Here is a 9,264-nt window from a genome sequence, read left to right on the forward strand (position 1 = left end):
CATCACAGAAAACAAAATTGCCACACAAAAGTATATATTTATATAAAGTAGACATCACAACCCCTGGATGTTGGGCTATGGCAGTGATGGCGAACCTTTTTGAGCCAGAGTACCCAAACCGCAATACATGCCAACTTTTTTTTCCTCAAAGTGCCAACACGGCAATTAAACATGAATACTGAGGTTTAAGTTTAGAAAAAACAACATGTACAGTTGTCCGAACTAATAAACATCTTTTGTTTTAAAAGAACACAACAGAGAGTTCAATGATACAAATTTTAAACAATGATATACATAGATAAAATTAAGCTTATATTTATTAGTATCTCCAACAAATGTAATACATACACACAGACTGCTGAACACATTCACACACGAACTGCTGAATACACACAGAGTCCGCTGAATACAGAGAGACTGCAGAATACACACACACAAACTGCTGAGTATATACACAGTCTGCTGAATACATACACACAGTCTGCTGAATACGTACACTGCTGAATACACACACAGATACAGACTAGTGAATACATACAGACTGCTGAATACACACACACATACTGCATTGAAGGTTGCAGTGTATGTGTTTGTGTGTAAGGGTGTGGAGTGCTATGTCTGAGGGGTGCTGTGTGGGGGGTAGGGGTGCTGTGTGGGGGTGGTAGAGGTGCTGTATGTGGGGGAGGTTGAGGTGCTCTTTGTGGGGGGTAGAGGTGCTGTATGTGGGGGTGTAGGGTGCTGTGTGTGGGGGGATAGGGGGCACTGTCTGGGGGGTTAGGGGTCCTGTGCGGGGGGTGTAGGCAGTGGCGTATTAGCCGCGAGGCAAACAAGGCATTTGCCTTGGGCGGCATTTTCCAGGGGGCGGCAAAAAAAGCCGCCCCCAAATGCCCAAGGCAAATGTCTTGTTAGCCTTGCGGCTAACAGACATGCTGGGCTGCCGGCGGGCTGCTGGGCGGTCGGGTGGCGCTGGTGGGCGGCTGGCGAGGGAGCACTTCCTCTGAGCTGCTGCTCAGCTCCCTCGCGCGCCGCAGAGTGAGGCTGGGAGCCGGAATCCAGCCTCACTCTGCGGCGCGCGAGGGAGCTGAGCAGACAGCTCAGAGGAAGTGCTCCCTCGCCAGCAGCCCGCCAGTGCCGCCCGCCAGCCAGTGCCGCTCGTCCAGCAGCCACTGGACCACCAGGGAGGAATAGACCCCCCCCCCAGCATTTCTAAAGGTAAGGAGGCTGGGGGAGGGGGGTGTTTAAATAAATTAAAAAAAATTTGGGTGAGTGTGTGTGTGTGTCTGTTAGTGTGTGTGTGTGTTAGTGTGTGTGTCTGTTAGTGTGTGTCTGTTAGTGTGTTTGTCTGTTAGTGTATGTCTGTGTCTGTTAGTGTGTGTCTGTGTCTGTTAGTGTGTGTCTGTTAGTGTGTGTGTCTGTTAGTATGTGTCTGCCTGTGTGTGTCTGTTAGTGTGTGTGTCTGACTGTGTGTCTGTTAGTGTGTGTTTGCCTGTGAGTGTGTGTGTCTGCTAGTTTGTGTCTGCTAGTGAGTGAGTGTGTGTCTGTTAGTATGTGTCTGTTAGTGAGTGTGAGTGTATCTGTTAGTGTGTGTGTGTTTCTGTTAGCGAGTGTGTGTTTCTGTTAGCTAGTGTATGCGTATCTGTCAGTGAATGTGTGTGTGTGTGTATTTAGAATGCGGGGCGGGGGGAAAGGTTCGGTGGGGGTTGCGCAGGGGGTGGCGCGGGGCGCCTGAGTTTTGTCCTGTCTAGGGCAGCACAAAACCAGGATACACCACTGGGTGTAGGGGTACTGTGTGTGTGTGTGGGGGGGGGGGGGGGGGTGTAGGGGTAAAGATACATTTAAAAAAAAAAAAAAAAGATATTAAATCTGTATCCCCCTCCCTCCCTTTTACTTACCTTTAGTGAAGGAGGGGGGACACATCCATTCATGGTGGTCCAGTGATGGTAATTATATGTCTGCGAAGCAGCTCTCCTGTCAGCCCATGCGATGCTGTGTGGAGCGTTGCCATGGTAACGCGCAGCAACACTCCACACAGATTGCTCGCGGGAGGACAGGAGAGCTGCTTCCTAGATCCCTCCCCCTGCTTGCGGGTCCTCCTGACAAGAAAGCAGAGTAGACGCCTGCCTCTGGAAAATAAATAAACGGGATTATATACCAGAGGCATGAAGCACCCAATAGCATGATGTTATGAGAGAGGATACCAAAAGACAACAATACACCCCAACATTTAGGCCAAAATGCCTGTCTCAAGGGAGGGTAGCCCAACCCATCAGGTAATCCCTTTTTATTGCAAAAAAAATAAACAATAAATAGTCCCATCAGTCCCATCTGATGACTGCATAAAGGAAACACATCAAGCCAGACAATGTAGCTATGATTGATGTGAATCCACAATAATAGTCATACAAAAATATGTGTAAAATAATCCACCCCACATTGTCCCATCTTATTTACCTTTATTACATCTGTAGTCATGAGAAATCACAATACGATATAGCCAGCATCGCCCTATACCATAATCGCATTGGTAAGAAAATAAGGCTTGAAGCGCCAAATGCAGTTCAGTCCAACCCATCGTTGGTGTTATAGTGCAAAACAAGGCTACTTCAAGAACCAAGAACAGGTTTTTGGTTTTTAAAATGGTATTGTTGCAAGGAGCTCATGTATGCAGTGAAACAGTATGAAATGCAGCACATACATGCTGCATATATTTAGGCTAGCTGTGTAACTCCAACAAGAGTTCCAGGCTGGCTAATGCAATTTTTGCGTACAAACTTGTATTTTTTGTGTGAGAGTTCTTATTCGATGCTCTCAGTAAATTAATGGATGGATGGCAGGACAGGCATCCACCTTCTGCAGATCTACATAAGCCAGATGATCGGCACCCAGAAAGTATTGAGAAAAAGGACACTCAGCACAGTTGTTTATTAATTAAAAATGAAATGAAAGATTTTCAACACGTACACACACACACACACACACGTCAGTAAGACATAAATAATCCCAAGCCTAGGTCACTGAACACATGAGTAACCTCAAAACCTGCACAGACATATTCGTTCCTATTTATCTAATTTCCACAAAGACCGAATGAATCATTTAAAAAAATTTCTAAGAAGCTTTAAAAGTATCCCACTCCACATAAATATCCACTTGCTATAGCTGGACAAAACAGCAGCTGATAAACAAGCAGTTGAACTTATTATTTTATGTTTTGTTTTTCAATCTCCAATGTTTTATTTACCCTGTACTACACAGACAACCATGTTAATGGTCTTCAATCAACAAATGGCAAGCTCTTCCCTTCCCCCATAAAAAAACAAAAACATTGATGTAAAATAGTATGATTCCCCATCAGATATATTATTATTTCTTTTTTTTTAATCAGACCAGAAAATAAAATCCTCTCCAGCCTAAATAGCATTGTAAAAGCCAATCCTAGTTCTTAACCATATGTGATACCCCTATAACTATTTCACTTTAATTTAGTAATTGACCCATTACTTTGCACCTTAGAATAAGAATCTACAGTTTGACATATCTGTTGTCAAAGCTACAGTCTTATCATATTCTTTGTTGTTGAGTGGAGTGTATGGCAAATAAACCATCCATTTACAAAAAATATTTTGCACTATAACTGGGTTTTATTAGAATGTCGTGTTTTATCTCGACTGGCTGTTATCCTCCTCCAGACGTTTAGGGTGGTAGCTATTGTGGGGTGGCCCCTCTCCTGTCCACTCTCCATTCGTGGGGGTTGCCAAGGAAGTGTGTGTAGCGGCAGTGCTGAGAAGCTGGCCTCTATGGCAATCCAAAGTTTGTCTTTTGGTGCTAGTGACCATTCGGTAATACGCTGTAGGTGGATAGCTTGGTGGTATTTGACCGGGTCAGGGAGGCCCTGTGTTTTATTAGAATATCATATTTTATCCTGGCCATCCAACTCCGCCATACGTATTTCGTGAAAGCCCTGCATATCAGAGCGAAAAAGGTCGGGGGGGCGAAGATCGGGAGCATCTATTGCAAATAAAGAAAGCGTGGGAGTACGTTCATTTTAAGAACATTCACTCTGCCAAGCTAGGTTACATGCGGCACGGATAATTCCTTCAGATTCTTAAGTGCGTGTTCAAGAAGGGGAGGGAAGTTGTGTCTGAATGTATGAGAAATGTCTGTGGTGATCCAGACGCCTAGCTACTTGATCGCGTCTTTACACCATTGGAGCGGGAATTGCGTCTTCAGAGATGTTATCAAGGTGCGGTCACATCCAAGGTGCAATATCTTGGATTTTGTATTATTCATTCGGAGATTTGAGAGAGAGCTATATGTTTCGAATTCCTGCATAATGGCAGAGAGTGAAGATTGTGGGTTCTGAATTGTGAAGAGTAAGTAGTCAGCATAGGCGGAGATCTTTCTCCCCACTTGCTGTCTATTCCGACGATGTCTGGCCATTCCCGCACTGCATTTAGAAAGGGTTCCAGGCTTAGCACGAACAGCAGGGGCGAAAGAGGGTCTGTGTCACGTTTAAACATTTGTTATGAAGGAACACAACTGCAGATTTCTTATAGTTTGGGTATTTATTATAAAAAGTAAAAGGTATTGACTTTAAGTCCAATTTACAGGTACTGTAGCTTTAATTAGTAAACGATAACTGAAGTTTCACAATTACAGGCACTGTAGCTTTAAGGAGTAAACGATAACTGAAGTCCACAATTACAGGCACTGTAGCTTTAAGTAGTAAACGGTAGTAGTTAGCAGACACTGAATCAGAAAGAGTCTCTTAGTTGTATTAATGAATTAGGTGATAAGAAGTTACAATAGCTGTTCCATAGACTTTAACTGAAGCGATACAGATGCAGCTAACTGAGATAAAGTATGAGTTGAAGTTAGCTGTAACGGTTTTGTTTTATCGAAGGACTTTGAAGACAGGAAATAACAGCTTTGAAAGGTAACGCTTATCACAGAGGTTTTACTTAGCTTCCGGCACATAGAACACTGGTTCCCGAGATCTCCTCAGAGGCGATTATCCTGGAAGGAGAGAGTTCAGCTTTAGTCGTGGATGAGGAGAGGTGAAGGGAACTTGAAGTCTTCTAGTCCGGTCCGGTAACAGAGGGCTTTCACAACGATGTTGTAGCCGGTTCGTGAGTACGGAACGTAGTTCAATAATCCAGCGTCGATCAGCTGGTGCGGTCGGATTAAATAGGGAGACCATGTCATAAAGGGGTGTGGCTAAGCTCCGTGGAACCAGGAAGTAAGAGGATACCATAGTTAAGGCATGACAGTACCCCCTCCTTAATGAGCAACCTCTGGGTGCTATTGACTTGGTTTAGAAGGGTAACGCTTGTGAAATTTGGAAATCAATTTGTCAGCATGAACGACAGAGGAGTTTTCCCATGTATCTTCATCAATTCCATATCCTTTCCATCTGATGAGGTATTGTAGAGAGCCACGATGGATCCTTGAATCCAGTATACTTTGAATTTCGTATTCTTCTTCACCCTGGACCAATATGGGATCAGGAGAAGTAGTGACATTTCTTTGGAAAGGGTCAGGATGATAAGGCTTTAGCAAGGACACATGAAAAACAGGATGTAGCTTCAAAGTAGGTGGAAGTTTCAATTTAACAACATTACGGTTGATAACCGATATTATTGGAAAAGGACCAAGAAAAAGAGAACTTAACTTCTTTGATGGACGGTTTGTAGAGATGTTCTTTGAGGAAAGCCAGACAAGATCACCGATTTTATAAGAGGGTGAAGGTTGTCTTTTTGTATCAAAAAACTTCTTTTGATTGGAGGAGGCCAATTCCAGATTTTCATGTAATTTCTTGAATAAAGAGTACATATGATTGGATCTTTGGCATACAGAACAAGATTTGACATAAGATTCAATAGTTTGGTCTTGACGAGGCCACCAATAGTATCTTTTAGACAATTCAAGGGTCTTTTTTATACCTGGATGACCTGCCAGAGGAGAATCATGAATAAATTCGATTACTTTAATTCTGAAAGAGGGAGGTACGTAAATCCGGTCTTTAAAATAGTAGAGAACGTTTTTCTTGGATAATTTAATTGATTTAGGAAGTTCAAGAGCATCTTCACTGAGACCTTTAATGTCGTCAATAAGAGAAGATAAGATTCCAATGACTGTAGACGGAGGAGGTTCAATTTTAGTGTCTTTATGGATCCTGGAAAGGGCATCAGCCTTTTTGTTTCTAGACCCAGGTCTAAAGACTATTTGGAAGTTGAACCGGGAGAAAAAGAGATTCCATCTTACTTGTCGAGCAGACAGTGTTTTATTGGAGTGAAGATTTTCGAGATTTTTATGGTCAGTATATACGATTAAAGAGTTCTGAGCACCTTCAAGAAGGTGTCTCCAGGTTTCTAAAGCCACTTTAATACTTAATAATTCTTTTTCCCCTGTAGGATAATTCTTTTCGGCAGGAGATAATGATCGTGAGAAGAAGGCGACAGGATGAAGAGGTTCGTGAGGAGTTTTGTGTTGAGAAAGGACAGCTCCAATCAGTGGCGGATCCTGAGCCTGATCTCGGGAGGGGCACTTGTAGATTATTTAAATAAATAATCCAGACACAATAACCACTACAGCTCAGTTTAGTGGTTATAGTGCCAATAATGCCAAGACCCCCTCCCAGAGTAAGTAGTCAAACTGTTTAAGAACTGTTTGACAACTTACCTGAGGTCCTCTGGGGAATGGGGCTGTAGTAGGGCAGAGGAGCAGTGGTATGTGTGAGTGGTGCAATGTGTGAGGGGTGCAGTGTGTGTGTGTGTGTATGAGGGGGACAGTGTATTAGCAGTGTGTGTGTGTGTGAAGGTTGCAGTGTGTACGTGAGGGCGGCAGTATATGTCAGGGGTGCAGTGTGTGTGTGGGTCAGTATGTGTGTGTGACAGTTACAGTGTGTGTGTGGGGCAATGTATGTGTGTGGGGGCAGTGTGTTTATGGGGGGCAGTGTGTGTATGTGGGGGCAATGTGTTTATGGGGGGCAGGGGCAATGTGTGTGTATGGGGGGCAGGGGCAATGTGTGTATAGGGGGGGCAGGGGCAATGTGTGTGTATATGGGGGGCAGGGGCAATGTGTGTGTATATGGGGGGCAGGGGCAATGTGTGTGTGTGTATGGGGGCAGGGGCAATGTGTGTGTGTGTATGGGGGCAGGGGCAATGTGTGTGTGTGTGTGTGTGTGTATGGGGGGCAGAGGCAATGTGTGTGTGTGTGTGTGTATGGGGGCAGGGGCAATGTGTGTGTGTGTGTGTGTGTGTGTATGGGGGGCAGGGGCAATGTGTGTGTGTATGGGGGGCAGGGGCAATGTGAGTGTATATGGGGCAGGGGCAATGTGAGTGTATATGGGGGGCAGGGGCAATGTGAGTGTATATGGGGGGCAGGGGCAATGTGTGTGTATATGGGGGGCAGGGGCAATGTGTGTGTATATGGGGGGCAGGGGCAATGTGTGTGTATATGGGGGGCAGGGGCAATGTGTGTGTGTGTGTGTATGGGGGGCAGGGGCAATGTGTGTGTATGGGGGCAGGGGCAATGTGTGTGTATGGGGGGCAGGGGCAATGTGTGTGTATATCGGGGGCAGGGGCAATGTGAGTGTATATGGGGGGCAGGGGCAATGTGTGTGTATATGGGGGGCAGGGGCAATGTGTGTGTGTGTGTGTGTATGGGGGGCAGGGGCAATGTGTGTGTATGGGGGCAGGGGCAATGTGTGTATGGGGGGCAGGGGCAATGTGTGTGTATATCGGGGGCAGGGGCAATGTGTGTGTGTATGAGGGGCAGGGGCAATGTGTCTGTGTATGGGGGGCAGGGGCAATGTGTGTGTGTATGGGGGGCAGGGGTAATGTGTGTGTGTGTGTATGGGGGGCAGGGGCAATGTGTGTGTGTGTGTATGGGGGGCAGGGGCAATGTGTGTGTGTGTGTATGGGGGGCAGGGGCAATGTGTGTGTGTGTGTGTATGGGGGGCAGGGGCAATGTGTGTGTATGTGTATGGGGGGCAGGGGCAATGTGTGTGTAGAAGAAGGATAGGGGGGGGCTTTTTTTTTTTTTAATGTGTGTGTGGTTTTTTTTTTAACATTTAATTAAAATTAATATATAATTTATGTCCCCCCTCCCTTCTTACCTTTACTGGGAGGAGGGGGGACATCTTTCTTTCCCTGGTGGTCCCAGTGGGGATTCCCTGGTGGTCCCAGTGGTAGGAGTGAACTCTAGCCCGCGCTCCAGGGCTAGAGTTCACTCTCGCGAGATTTGGAGTGTTGCCGTGGTAACCGCGGCAACGCTCCAAATCTCGCGAGAGGAGGACCCGGAGGAGCTGCTGGTAACAGCTCCCGGGTCCTCTCTCCCTCCCCTGCCGGTCGGCTGTCAGTAATGTGCCTGCAGACCGGGGAGGGAGATCACTGATCTCCCTCCCCGGTCTGCAGGCACAATGCAGGGCTGGCACTTGGGCAATGTCAGCCCTGCATTAGCCGGCAGGGGAGAATCTCGGGGGGGGCAATTGCCCCGTTGCCCCCCCCCTGGATCCGCCACTGGCTCCAATTGCAAATTCCGAAGCATCCGTTTCAAGGACATAAAGATATGAAGGATTTGGAAGTTGAAGAACAGGAGCTGTTGTAAACTTTCTCTTTAATTCATTAAAGGCAGTTTGAGCCTTCTCGTTCCAATTGAAGGGATATTTTTTACTGTTAAGTTGATTGAGTGGGTGAGCTATCTCAGAGTAGTTTTTAATAAATTTTCTGTAGAAGTTGGCGAACCCTAGAAATCGCTGTAATTCTTTTACTGTAGAGGGAACAGGCCAGTTGATGATACAATCGACTTTTGAATTATCCATAGGGGCACCAGGTATGAGGTCTATTGGACAATCGTAGGAACGATGAGGCGGGAGCGTTTCAGCTTCTTTTTTACTGAATACGTCTGAAAAGTCTGAATAACAAGAAGGTATAGTTGGTTCTTTGGAGATCTGAAGAATAGGAATTTGCTGTAAACATGTTTCTTTACAATAATGTGAGTTAAAGGTGAGAGAGAAAGGAGACCATGAAATTTGAGGGTTGTGGTTCCTTAACCAGTTGATCCCTATTATAACGGAATAGAGAGGTGATGGAATAACATCAAATACTAGAAATTCAGTATGAATATGATTGGTGGTTACCTTTAGAGGGATGGTTTCATGAAGAATCGGTCCCGAGGATATAAGGGAGCCGTCAATCACCTTAATAGGAACAGAAATGGTTTTTCGAACACAAGGAATTTTATTCTTTGTTACAAAGGTTG

This window comes from Pelobates fuscus, chromosome 4, assembly GCF_036172605.1.
Source record: "Pelobates fuscus isolate aPelFus1 chromosome 4, aPelFus1.pri, whole genome shotgun sequence".
Lineage (NCBI taxonomy): Eukaryota > Metazoa > Chordata > Amphibia > Anura > Pelobatidae > Pelobates > Pelobates fuscus.